This window comes from Arvicanthis niloticus, chromosome 6, assembly GCF_011762505.2.
Source record: "Arvicanthis niloticus isolate mArvNil1 chromosome 6, mArvNil1.pat.X, whole genome shotgun sequence".
NCBI classification, from domain to species: Eukaryota; Metazoa; Chordata; class Mammalia; order Rodentia; family Muridae; genus Arvicanthis; species Arvicanthis niloticus.
The window spans coordinates 6724729-6737831 of NC_047663.1; the positions used below are offsets into that span (position 1 = coordinate 6724729).

General features: G+C 44.7%; 1 pseudogene; it reads right to left on the minus strand.

The window, feature by feature from the left end:
- Window positions 1-2630: 2630 nt before the first annotated feature.
- Window positions 2631-2754, minus strand: LOC117712134 (small nucleolar RNA SNORA70; annotated as a pseudogene).
- Window positions 2755-13103: the final 10349 nt, after the last annotated feature.

The following is a 13103-nucleotide window of genomic DNA, read 5'->3' on the forward strand; positions in this document are numbered from 1 at the left end:
CCTGCTGGCTTCAGAGTGCAGATCTTATCCTAGATGGACTTAAACCAGTTCAGTCTGAAGGACACATGTTTACTGGACAACAGGGCTATGTGCTGTCATGCTGTTAATAGGTCAACTTCATGTGTGTGTGTGTATAGTGTGTGTGTGTGTAGTATGTATGTGCGTGTATGTGTGTAGTGTGTGTATAGTGTGTATGTGTAGTGTATGTGTGTGTATAGTGTGTGTGTAGTATATGTGTGTATAGTGTGTGTGTAGTGTGTGTGTAGTGTGTATGTATGTGTATGTGTAGCGTGTGTGTAGTGTGTGTGTGTGTATAGTGTATGTATGTGTGTGTAGCATGTGTGTGTAGCGTGTGTGTGTGTGTGTGTGTGTGTGTGTGTGTGTGTAGGAAGCTAGGAGAGTTCACGTGTCTCCAGTGTTCTGCCAAGCAAACAGGTATCTAATCACCCCAACTGAAAGAGGGTCTGCTACCTCAGAAACATATTTCAGTATTCAAAGTATTTAAAAAGAGAGGGGTAGGCAACTATGGCACATGCATGCATATACAAACATGTATGCACATGTGCACACATTAATTATAAATTTAAAAAATCCCCCAAAACCAAAATCCTACTTAGAGCCATCTTGATCCACTAAGGTAGAATATGTCTAGATCCCAGTAAGAGATAGGCTAGGCACACACTTCTAAGCCTAGCACTTGGGATGCAGAGGCAGGCAGATCTCTGTGAGTTCAAGGCCACCCTGGTCTACAAGGTGAAGTCCAGGACAGCCAGGGCTACATAGAGAGACCATGTCTCAAAAACTAGAATAAAAACAAACAAAAAAGAAACAGTGCTGACACTCTTTATCAACTACTTATGCATAGGCATGCTGGTTAAAGCTTTGTATTTATTCGTGTGTGTGTGTGTGTGTGTGTGTGTGTGTGTGTGTGTGTGTACATGGAAGTCACAGGTTAATGCTAAATGTCCCCTTTCTTCCTTTCTTTCTTCTTGTTCTGGAGCTCACTCTGTAGACCAGGCTGGCCTTGAACTCACAGAGGCTTACCTGCCTCTGCCTCCTGAGCTGGAATTAAAGGCGTGTGCCGCCTCACCTGCCTTTTTTAGGTAGCTCTCCACTCTCTTTTTTGAGACACTGAACCTGAGGTCAACAATTGGACCAGCATGATTAACCAGCAAGCCTCAAGGCTCCTCCTCTCTCTGCCTCTCCAGATATGAAGTGATAGGTGCACAGTTCCTTGCCTGGATTTTTATATGTGGTCCAAACTCAGTTTTGCTTTGTTTTTGTTGTTGTTGTTGTTGTTGTTGTTTGTTTTGTTTTATTTTTTAATGTGTGGCAAGCTCTTTTTACTAGCTAAGCCATTTCCCCAGAGCACCCCTTCCCTTTAATATGGAGGGAAGTCCCATCCCGTTCTTCTGCCCTTCATTGATAGTCATGTCTAACTCCTAAATCTAACTCCCTTGGTTCAGGCCTCTCCTCCTCCATAGCTCTCTTCTTCCTTCTTCCTTCTTTTCTCCCTTCAGAATATCCTGCATTCATTCTAGATTAGCACTGTATCACAGAGTTACTCCTTATAGCATAACACACACACACACACACACACACACACACACACACACACACAGAATGCTCAGTGGTTAAGAACACTTGCTGCTCTTGCAGAGGATTTAGGTTCAGTTTCTAGTGCACACATGGTGGCTCACGACCATCTGTTCGTTCTTTTCTTTCTTCCCTTTTTTTTTTTTTTTTTTTTTTTTTCATTTTTGTTGTTGTTGGTGGTGGTGTTTTGAAACAGGATTCTCTATATATGCTTGGCTGTCCTGGAACTTGCTCTGTAGACCAGGCTGGCCTCAAACTCAGAGATCCACCTGCCTCTGCCTCCCGAGTGCACCACCACCACTCAGCTCCATCTGTAATGTTAGTTCCAGGAGATCCAGTACCTCCTCTAACCTCTGCAGACACCAAGCAAGCAGGCAGTGCACAGACAGACACACGGGCAAAACGTTCATGCATAAAATAAAATGAATAAATCTAAAACATCACATTATACATCCCTTGTATACTTGCCGTAATCCTCCTGCCGCAGCAGCATCCTGAATGATGGGATTTTTAGGTGGAAGGCACCATCCATGCCTCAGAATCATGTACTTTTTTTCTTTCCTTCATTTCTCTCTCTCTCTTTCTCTCTCCCTCTCTCTCTCTCCTCTCTCTTTCTTTCTCTCTTTTGTCTCTTTAGGCAGACTGGATGAAAATTTATTAGTGATCATGACTTGGTGGCATGGAGGACTCAGTACAGTGGAAACCTTCAGAAGTGCAGTGCTGCCACTTGTCCGGAGGATCATTAATTGACCCTGTAGTTATTGGGGATGAACTGCTTCTCAGCTCCCAAGTCGTCAACTTCATATACATTAAACTTAGTAAAGCCTCGGTTCTTTCAGATACGAATCCTCCCATGGCCAGAGAACTCGAAACTGGTGCTACAAAAGGTCTCAGTCTTCTGTTCCTCAGTCTTCAGCTTAGCACAGATGGTCCTGATGACCTGGCCCAACCACCACACCCCAGAGCTTCCCAAAGACCCTGAATCTCAATTAGGATGGCATTGTGATCAGAGATATGGATGGATGCCCATCAAACAAAGTCTCTAAGTCCCCTCAGACAGGCAACAGGCTGCCCACACTCCCAAGGCTGTTCCTGTTTGTAGCCATGGCATCCCAAGCCCCCATGAGGAAAGGAACCTGGAGGCCTCATTGGCTGCAGGCACAGACTGTAGTTCTCACATCTCCTTCATCTTCCATGTGTGGAAGGAGGCTGCTTGCCCAGTGCATCTTTGCCTGTGTGTGCATAAGCACAGCTAAATAAAGGGAGAGACTTTTCCCATCATATATATATATATATATATATATATATATATATATATATATATGATATATCTGATATATAGATATCAGGGTGAGTAATCCTGTCCCTTCTGGTTGCCAGGCAGTTCTGGTATTTAGATTGATTTTTAGCTCATGATACTTACAGAGATTTAATTATCCCGGAAATCTAATGTTTGTGTTAATTTGGGAGAGGAGCGATCTCATTTCTTGAGCAGAGCCAAACATCTTGAGAGCCGCTTGATTTGTAGCTTTGGAAAAACTGCCAGCAAAACTGCGGAGCAAACTGTTCTACCCTTGCAACCCAAGGTGGATGGAGAGGGGATTCCGGCATTTCCAAAGGCTCTCGGACTCTCCTAAGACACCTGAAGTCTTCTGCTAGATAATAACTGGAGGGTTAGAAAAGCATAAAGCCTTAGAGCTGCTGGGTAAGCAGGCCTACTATTGCTTTTGTTTTTGAAACAGGGCATCGCGTAGCCCAGCCAGGCCTTCAATTTAGCTTGTTGCAGAGAGTGACATTGAATTCCTAATCCCCCTGCCTCTACCCCTCAGGTGCTGTACCACCATACCTGCCTCTGGTTTATTTTCAGATGAAACAGACCCACAAACAAAACAAAACAAGCAAACCACTGGACAAGGCCCTGTGCCTTTAAGCCCAGCACTCTTAGAGTCAGATGCAGGTGAATGTCTGTGAGTTCGACGGCAGTCTAACCTATACTTTCAGACCAGTTAGGGCTACACTGTGAGACTCTTAAGGGTTTTTTGTTGTTGTTGGGTTTTTTTTTTTTTTTGTTTTTTTTTTGTTTTGTTTTTGTTTTTTTGAGACAGGGTTTCTCTGTGTAGCCCTGGCTGTCACTCTGTAGACCAGGCTGGCCTCGAACTCAGAAATCCACCTGCCTCTGCCTCCCAAGTGCTGGGATTAAAGGCATGCGCCACCACTGCCCGGCCTCTCAAGGGTTTAAAAAAAAACAAAAAACAAAAAAACAAAAAGCTGGTGAACAGGCTCAGTGGTTAAGCAGTTAAGAACACTTGCTGCTCTTGCGGGGCATCTGGGTTTTGGTTCCAGAACTCGCATGATGGCTCACAGCTGTCAGTGACTCCAGTCTGTCCGTTCTAGGGGATCCAATGTACTCTTCTGCACACTGAAGGCTTCAAGGATGCAGATGCAGGCAAAGCACTCACACACGAGACAAATATAACTGTAAAATTAAAAAAGAAGACCCACTCTACACATAGAACCTGCTCTAGTGAAGTCTCTCCTTAATGGTACTGTAGCCATAACGATGGTTACAGGCCAACGTAAGGGACTTGACATTCTAGTTGCCAATTCAAGTCTTTAGCCCTATTTTATATAAAGCACAGCCAGCAAACCGTGTCCGTTACCACCGAAGTGACTGGTTTTCCTTATGTCACATCAGCTTCTGTGTTCAAGCTGCTCAGGCAGGCGTGAGTCCTAGTGAAAGCCTGATTCAGGTTGCTCAAGATCCTGACTGGCCATGTCCTGTCATGACCTACTTGTAATGATAATGATGCTTTTTTTTTTTTTTTTTTTTTTTTAAATTCAGGCCTCTCCCTTTTTGTAGAGGGAGGGTCTTTTTATTCTAAGCTGACCCTTAAACCAGTTACATAGCCAAGGATGGCCTTGAACTTCTGATCCTCTTGTCTCTGCCTCCTGAATACTGGGATTATAGGCATGTACCACTATGGCTAGGTTTACCTGGTACTGGGGATCAAAACCAGGCAAACATCCTACCAACTGAGCTATATTGAGAGGACATGAACTGATTTTTAAAGAATGTATAATATGAACATTATATTATAACTTAAGAATATCATAATATGAATTATTTCATTAATTTATATCGTGTCAGGGTCAGATCCTAAATGAACATCATAATATGAATATTTCATCTTGGCATAAAAACTTCAGACGTTGACAATCCTTGCCAGAGAAAGGGATACTAGTCTTGGTAGTATAGACCTGTGATCCCAGTCTTTGGGAGGTAGAAGCAGGAGGATGGAGAGTTCAAAGTCAACTCGGACCACATGACCACATGTTCAAGAGTTCCAGACCCTGCCAGACAACAACCACTTCCACCAAGAGAAACTACAAATTTGAGGCCAGTTTGTGTGTGTGTGTATATATGTGTGTGTATACATATATAGAGACTTTTCTCAGAAGAGGAGGAGAAGAATGTCAGATAGACAGAAGGAAAAGAACACTAGACGTGCATCTTGCCACTGTGGTTTCTAGAACCTGTAACAACTGAGAACCAGTCCTGCTCTGGGCCCGAAGGCCAGAAAAACCAAACAAAGCTGTGTCATTCACGCAAGCAGGCAGGGGAGATGCAGCCCTGGAGCTTATTAAATAAGTGGGGGAAACGTTAGTTCTGTTCTTTAGGAACCACAAGTACCGAAATTATGGGTAACAAAGATTCCGAGGTGAGGAGGGTGAGAGGCGAGGGCCGGTCATCCTGTTTCTGTTTTGGTTCCAGGGAAGTCAGGTTTCCATTGCATGGGATGCAACTGGATATTTCCTCCGTCCTCCGTGGCTGGGACCTGGCAAACACTGTTTCCTGGCACTCGGAGAGCGGCAAGTCCCAGCAGCGAGGTCAAATCCATTTTTGGAGCCAAAGAGCAGCATTCCTTTACAGTTAGTTAGCTTTACAACCGCCAAGGCCGCTCCTGCCTGCCTGGTCTAGAGAGACATCTACCGGCAACAACGGGAACTGTCCCAAATGCCCAGACCTGTGAAGACTCCGTGTTCATACAGATTGCATTGCATCCCTCATTAATTACACTCTAATTGATGATGTCTTAGGGTTTCTATGACTACGTTAAAGCATCGTGACCAAGGCAAGTTGGGGACAAACGGGTTTATTTGGCTTACACTTCCACATCATTGTTCATCATCGAAGGAAGTCAAGACATGAACTCAAGCAAGGCAGGAATCTGTACGCAGGAGCTGACGCAGAGGCCACGAAGGGGGTTGCTTACTGGCTTGCTCCCCATGCTTTCTTATAGACCGGACCACTAGCCCAGGGGTGGGACCTCAATGAGATGGTTTCTCCTCCATCAATCATAAATTAAGAAAATGCCCAGCTGGATGTGGTAATTCTCGCTCTAATCCCAACACTTGGGAGGCAGAGGCACGCAGATCTCTCTGAGTTCAAGACCAGCCTGGTCTACAGAGCAAATTCCAGGACAGCTAAGGTTACTCAGAGAAATCTTGTCTTGAAACAAAACAAAAAACAAAATAGAAGGAGAGGGAGAGAGAGAGAGAGAGAGAGAGAGAGAGAGAGAGAGAGAGAGAGAGAGAGAGAGCTGATGCCCTACAGGCCTGCTTATAGCTCAGTTGGGTGGAGACATCTCTTCATTTATGTTCTCTCCTCTCTAGCTTGTGTCAAGTTGACATAAAACTGTCCAGCCCAGTGAGCATCTTGAAATTGTTCCTCTCGTAATGCTGGAGGGGCTGGGAATGTAGCTAATTGGAAAACTCTGGTATTGCATGCCTGCCTTCTGACCTTAACGCTGACAAACAAAAACTGTATCACCAGGTGTGGTTGCACTTTCCTGTCGTCCCAGCACTTGGGAGGCAGGAGGGTCATGAGTTTGAGGCTAGTGTTGGTTACTTAGTGAGAATTTGTCTCAATAAAACAAAAAACAACAATTAAAAACTGAAGTCTGAGCTGGGCAGTGGTGGCGCATGCCTTTAATCCCAGCACTTGGGAGGCAGAGGCAGGCGGATTTCTGAGTTCGAGGCCAGCCTGGTCTACAGAGTGAGTTCCAGGACAGCCAGGGCTACACAGAGAAACCCTGTCTCAAAAACCAACCCCCCCCCCCCCAAAAAAAAAAAAACAAAAAACAAAAAAACTGAAGTGTGCTTTAAAACATTTTGGGTTTTTGTTTGTTTGTTTGTTTGTTTGAGACAGGGTTTCTCTGTGTAGCCCTCACTGTCCTCGAACTTTCTCTATAGACCAGGGTGGCCTTGAACTGACAGAGATCTGCCTGCCTCTGCCCCCCAAGTGCTGGGATTAAATGGTGTGCACTATGACACCCACAAGCTTACAGAAATTCTTGTTTGTGTGTTTGTTTGTTTGTTTGTTTCTTCCTTCCTTCCTTCCTTCCTTCCTTCCTTCCTTCCTTCCTTTCAAGACAAGATTTCTCTGGGTACTTGCTGTCCTAGACTCACTCTGTAGACCAAGTTGGCCTCAAACTCAGAAATCTGCCTGCCTCTGCCTCCTGAGTGCTGGGATCAAAGGTGTGCACCACCCCACCCCACACCTGGCTAAAAAAAAATTGTATTACATTATGTGTATGAGTGTTTTGCTTGAATGTATGTCTGTGCACTATGTGTGTGCAGTGCTCTCAGAACACAGAAGAGAGAGTCCGAATGCCTGATACTGTAGGTACAGACCATTTTGAGTCATGTGGGTTCTGGGAATCAAACCCAGGTCCTCTGGAAGAGCAACCAGTGCCATCCCTGAGTCATCTCTCCAGCCCAGAAATGTACTTGTTTGTAACTCCTGATATGAGACGCACCTAACTCCAGGTCTTGGCAGTGATTGTCCTGAGTTCCATGTGAGTTGCTTGTCTGCCAGGAGCAGGTTGCTTGGCTATGGGTCCGCAGTGGACTGTGTCCTCTCAGAGGGACATGGGAAAATAATAAGAAATAATGTAGGGCTGGAGAGATGGCTCAGCGGTTAAGAGCACTGACTGCTCTTCCAGAGGTCCTGAGTTCAGTTCCCAGCAACCACATGGTGGCTCACAACCATCTGTAATGGGATCTGACACCCTCTTCTGGTGTGTCTGAAGACAGCTACAGTGTACTCACATACATAAAATATATAAATAAATCTTAAAAGAGAAAGAAAGGAAGGAAGGAAGGAAGGAAGGAAGGAAGGAAGGAGCTGGGATTGGTGGACATGCCTTTAACCCCAGCACTTGGATTGGCTTTCCAATCTCTGTACTAGGTCAGCCTGGTCCATTTAGTGAGATTGTGTCTAAAAACAAATAGCAGCAAAAGAGATAAGAGATAAAGAAAAAAAAAAGTAAAAGAAAGAAAGAATCAGGTGCCCAAGTGAGGTGTCTCAGGGAGTACAGGTTTGACCACCTGAGTTTGATCCCTGAGACCTACCAGAGAACCAGCTTTCACAAGTTGGCCTTTGACCTCCACACACACCATAAATAAATACTGTTTTTGTTTGGTTGGTTGGTTTTTTTTTTTTTTTTTTTTTTTTTTTTTTTTTTTTTTTTTTTTAGAAAAATGAAGCCAGGCAGTGGTGGTGCACACCTTTAATCCCAGCACTTGGGAGGCAGAGGCAGGTGGATTTCTGAGTTCGAGGCCAGCCTGGTCTACAGAGTGAGTTCTAGGAAAGCCAGGGCTACACAAAGAAACCCTGTCTCAAAAAACAAACAAACAAACAAACAAAAGGAGTGGGGGGTGGGGGTGGGTATATCTCAGTGGGCAATCTTAAATTAGTACTCAGAGGTTCTAGGTCCATCCCCAGCACCAAAATACCACCAACAACAATAATTGCAGATAATCTGCAAACCGTGTAACTGTTTTATTTGCCATCATCAGATGATTGAAGATACAAGAAGGTTTAAGAGATAAAAGTTTGAGATATCACCTGTACATTTTCAATTCGGTTTTATCACATTTATGTGTGTGTGTACATGTATGTGCTCATACATGTGGGCTTGTTTGGTTTTATCACATTTGTGTGTGTGTGTACATGTATGTGCTCGTACATGTGGGCTTGTTTGGTTTTATCACATTTGTGTGTGTGTGTACATGTATGTGCTCGTACATGTGGGCTTGTTTGGTTTTATCACATTTGTGTGTGTGTGTACATGTGTGTGCTCATACATTTTCAATTCGGTTTTATCACATTTGTGTGTGTGTACATGTGGGCTTGTTTATTTATGTGTGTGTGTACATGTGTGTGCTCGTACATGTGGGCTTGTTTGGTTTTATCACATTTATGTGTGTGTGTACATGTGTGTGCTCGTACATGTGGGCTTGTTTGGTTTTATCACATTTATGTGTGTGTGTACATGTATGTGCTCATACATGTGGGCTTGTTTGGTTTTATCACATTTGTGTGTGTGTGTACATGTGTGTGCTCGTACATGTGGGCTTGTTTGGTTTTATCACATTTATGTGTGTGTGTACATGTGTGTGCTCATACATGTGGGCTTGTTTGGTTTTATCACATTTATGTGTGTGTGTACATGTGTGTGCTCGTACATGTGGGCTTGTTTGGTTTTATCACATTTATGTGTGTGTGTACATGTATGTGCTCATACATGTGGGCTTGTTTGGTTTTATCACATTTGTGTGTGTGTGTACATGTGTGTGCTCGTACATGTGGGCTTGTTTATTTATGTGTGTGTGTACATGTGTGTGCTCATACATGTGGGCTTGTTTGGTTTTATCACATGTGTGTGTGTGTGTACATGTGTGTGCTCGTACATGTGGGCTTGTTTGGTTTTATCACATTTGTGTGTGTGTGTACATGTGTGTGCTCGTACATGTGGGCTTGTTTGGTTTTATCACATTTGTGTGTGTGTGTACATGTGTGTGCTCGTACATGTGGGCTTGTTTATTTATGTGTGTGTGTACATGTATGTGCTCGTACATGTGGGCTTGTTTATTTATGTGTGTGTGTGTACATGTGTGTGCTCGTACATGTGGGCTTGTTTGTACCTATGCCACAGCATTTGTGTGGGACTCAGAGTTTAGCAAGTATTCCACATATCCTCTTGTGGATGATAAAAATATATCCAGGCTAGTAGTCTTTAGGTGGGTGTGGCAGGGCAGACCTGTGATCCCAGTACTGGGAGGCAGAGGCGTGATGATGACGGTAAGCTCCAGGCCAGTCAAGTTCATATGGCAAGTTCCAGGGGTGTGTGTGTGTGTGTGTGTGTGTGTGCGCGCACACGCGCGCACGCGAGCGTGAACGTGCATGTGGGGTGTGCGTAGGGAGGTGCATGCATGTGGGTGTTAAAGGGCTCTTATCTGTCACTTACTGTATCTCAGGTATTAAACCACAGCGGTCAGGCTTGGTGGCAAGCACCTTTACCTGCTGAGACATCTTGCCAGTCCTCCTTTATTTTATTTTATTTTGGTTTTTCGAAACAGAGTTTCTCTGTGTAGCCCTGGCTGTCCTGGAACTCACTCTGTAGACCAGGCTGGCCTCGAACTCAGAAATCCCCCTGCCTCCCTGTTTCCTTTTTTAAAGACAATGTTTTGTCCTTTTACCCAGACTCCTGGACTCAAATGATACCCCTGCCTCCTCTTCCCACGTACTGAGATGACCAGAGTCTAAGGCAGTGGTCCTTAATCTTCCTAAGGCTGCAACCCTTTAATGCAATTACCTCATGCTGTGGTAACCTCCCCCAACCTTAAAATTATTATTATTTTTTTTTAAGATTTGTTTATTTACATGAGTACACTGTTGCCGTCTTCAGACACACCAGAAGAGGGCATTGGATCCCACTACAGATGGTTGTGAGCCACCATGTGGTTGCTGGGAGTTGAACTCAGGACCTCTGGAAGAGCAGTCAGTGCTCCTAACCACTGAGCCATCTCTTCAGTCCCAATTATTTTCTTGTTTGTTGTGGTGGCACACGCCTTTAATCCAAGTACTTGGGAGGTGGAGGCAGGAGGATCTCAGAGTTCCACCTGGTCTACAGAGAGAGTTAGCTGCAGGACAGCCAGGGCTACACAGAGAAACCCTGTCTGGAAAACCCCCAAAACAACAGAGCTATTTTATTGCTACTTCATAAGTATAATTTCACTACTTTTATGAACTCTAGTGTAAATATCAATATTCAGGATATCTGATATGGGGCCCCCAAAGGGGTTGGGACCCACCGGTTGAGAACCACTGGTCTAAGGGTTTTTAGATACATTGTTTCATTTTAAAGCTCATGGTAACTATACATAGTAGATAGTATGGCATAGCCCATTTTGTAGACTGAAGATTATTTCTAGAAGCACGGGTCCCTCCCTCACTGCTGCCCAATGTTATTACAGGGGATGCCTAAAACAAGAATGGAAAACAGCCACTTGCTTTGGCCCAATGGGGATTGTTGCTAGGGTTCATAGTTCAAAAACAAAAACAAAAAAAATCTTCATAGTTCAGATGAAAGAGAGCTTGGAAGAAAGAGACAGTATGAGTGAGAAGGTCGGGGGCTGGAGGTTAGGAGCACTCATTGATCCTGCAGAGGACTTCGGTTCAGTTCCCAGACCCCACAGAGTGGCTCACAACCATCTGTACCTCCGTTTCCAGGGGATCCGATGCCTTCTAACCCCTCTGTAGGTACGAAGTACATATGAGGTGCACATATATTCAGGTAAAACACACAGAAAATAAAGTGAATAAATTATTTTTTTTAAAGAATTGAGCATATGAGGCAGCAAGGACAGACAACTTTTCTTTTTCTTTTTCTGAAGCTGAGGACCAAAGCCTTGTGCTTCCCAAACTCAGGGCAGCTTTTCCTTTATTTATTTACCCATCATGTATACGGTATTGTGCCTGCGCGCCAGAAGAGGGCACCAGATCCCATTACAGATGGTTTTGAGCCACCAGGTGGTTGTTGGGACTTGAACTCAGGACCTCTGGAAGAGCAGCCTTAACTGCTGAGTCATCTCTCCAGTCCCGGGCAACTTTTCTTAAGTTTGGTTTTCAAACAGAATGTTGTTTTGCTCTCTCTGATTTGGAGGGAAGAGGTTTTAAATGTGAGATTATAGCATGGCGTTTTGTGAGCCAAAAGAGATGGCCTAGGAGAGACAGGAAGTTGTAGATGCAGGAGACAGGGAGGACATCAGTGAGGAAAACCTTGCTCTTCATCAATTTCCGTGGACATGAAACAGAGCGGATGAAGACAGATGGGGGTAGGAAGCAGCCCAGGGACACACCCTGAGCCATCAGGGTGACTTCAGCTGAGTAACAGAGAAATACCTGCTGATTGAGAAGAGATGACATGGGACCTGAGATCTGAAGGCAGGAAACTGTCCTTTTAGACGGCAGAGAATTAACAGATACACAGATATTACAGGCAGTGCCGAGGTCCCACTCAAATTTGAGGTCGGAAATTTTTTTTAAAAATTTAAATTATTATCATTATTTTACTTTACGCATATGGGTGTTTTGCCTGAACGTATGTGTGTGTCTTCAGTGAGCTTTGGAGCTCCTGGAACTGGATGGTTGTGAGCTGTCAAGTGGGTGCTGGGAATCGAACTTAGGTCCTCTTGCAAGAGCTGCCAGAGCTATTAACCACCGAACCATCTCTCCAGCTTTTGAAATTCCAAAGTCAGAGGAGGCCACCCAGCCTATTGAGTGCATTTTAAAACCTAGCTCTGTTTTAGAAGAAGAGAGGGAAAAAAAGCAGGAGAGGGAGGAAGCTGGCCTCAGTGCTCAACGACTGCAGAGTTTCCATTGGAGATGAGGAAAAACCTCTGAAGGCAGCCTAAGCATGTCCCTGTGGTCCCAGTGACCCTGGTGTATCAGGCAGGACCATCATTTGAGTTCACTGCTTCACTGAAAACTGTGGGTGTGGTAGAGTGCTTGCTTAGCACGCACAGCCTACTCTGAGCTGGGTGTGGTAGCAGAGGTTGGTTGTGAGCTGCCCGGTGATGTGCGTGCTGAGAACTGGACCCAGATCCTGTGAACAAAAGCATTAGTTTCTCTAACCACTGAGCCATCTCTTGAGCCCCGGACTCCTCTCCATCCCTTTAATGATCCAGAATGAGTCCTCTGAGAGATGTGGACCCAGACACAGAAAGAATAGAAAAGGGCAAGCCTCCTCCAAACTTGACCTTGGAACTCCATCCTTCAGAGAGCTGTCAAGACCAAAGTCCACTTGTTCATTGGGCTTTTATGCATTCATCTGTTTATACTTGGGCACCGAGAAGCAGCAGCCAGTTCTCTACCACTTTCCTGGCATTTCCCAGTTGCAGGCAGCATAAAGTCCTAGTGAAAACTCTTGAGTGACATCCACCCCCCTCCACCACCACCCCTGTTCTTCCCAACCCAGGGCTATTAACATTTTGATTCCTGTAAGGAGAAACACACAAGGATTCCCAAGAGTCATGTATTCAGAAGGCACCGCCATTCAGGGGCAGCTCCAAAGACGACAAGCCTGAGTCACCTGAAGCTGCTTGTTTAAGTGCATATTTCTGGGACCTTCTCAGAACTAGTGATTGGAAATCTCTGAGAT